Below are 1,298 nucleotides of genomic sequence, written 5' to 3' on the forward strand. Positions count from 1 at the left end.
CCATATTTGAGTCGCATGCACATGAGGTCGAATCTGTTTGAAAGTCAGGCTGCTCATGATGTGAGCGTCGCGTGGCAGCAGTACAGGCGCAGCGCTGCCAAAGCATCCGCCCGTGCGTGCGTGCTACTGCCTGCCGTAGCCTTCACCACCCTCTTTCCTGTGAAACGCATGCTACTGCCTTATCTCCAGTATAAACTGTTTACATCTCTAGGGTGAAAATATGCAGACTGAAGGAACGAGCAACATCTGCTTACGGTGGATGCAGCATGATCTGTCTGAAGTTCGCAGTATATGTGTCTTGCTCGGTTGGCTACTGAGGGCTACGACCGTCTGCAACAGTTGCCTACAGTGTTAGTGCATGAATCAAAAGCCGGGTTGGGTCCTATGCTTGAGTGTCGCATTGCCATGCTGCAGGATGTGCAGTAACGTGTGTAGCAGATCATAGGCCACCCCCACCTTGCATCAGGCCCAGGGCTTGACATGGGTGTGCCGAGGATGCCTGCAGAGTGGATTGGAAGTAGCTGGCGTTTTGGCCTCACTTGTTTAGGGTTCAGTAAAGGCATTGAGTAGGCCTGTCGACGGTTGTTATGGCGGCGGATGCATACTGAGTTTGGCGAGTCCATAGATGAGGACGGTCAGGAGCTGCGGTAGTCAAAGGCTTAACGTAAGAGTAACAAAAAACAACTGACCTNATAGATGAGGACGGTCAGGAGCTGCGGTAGTCAAAGGCTTAACGTAAGAGTAACAAAAAACAACTGACCTTCCAGTCTGTAGGCACCTTGGAAACAGCAGTCCAAAGGACTTGGCTGGAAGGGAAAAGGCGCCTGATGGGTTGTAAGGTTCCCTGCTGCAGGTACTGCTGCAAGGCAACCCCAGGTGCAGGCGCAGCACGGCCATCTGTGATTCATGTACTAGCGGAGTACGCAGTTGTTGAACATTTACTTGGCCCTTGGCACACGTCCTTCTGGCGTGCAGGCTGCTTGCTAAGTTCGCGCACACCATATTGCAAATCTTGCTGCGAGGCATTCCCACATGCAGGCTTACACAAACAACAGTTTGGTGAAGGTAACAACACCGTAGGAAACGGTTGAACACACCATTGGCCCATAGTACCCAGCCTTCCCGTCGGTAGGGATGGTTGAGCCAACTGCAGAGTGCCCGTGCAGCAAATGGCCGGCAGAAGAGCCCGAGGTGCGTCCTTTTTCGGTGGGTCCTTTTCCTGGTTTTGACGATTTCTTCAACGTTGGAAGATCCTTGAAACTTGTATCGCCGTGTGCCGAGTGGAAGGAGCTTTCCCG

The sequence above is a fragment of the Eimeria mitis genome, genomic scaffold, assembly GCF_000499745.2.
Source record: "Eimeria mitis Houghton genomic scaffold, Emh_scaff678, whole genome shotgun sequence".
Taxonomy (NCBI): Eukaryota; Apicomplexa; class Conoidasida; order Eucoccidiorida; family Eimeriidae; genus Eimeria; species Eimeria mitis.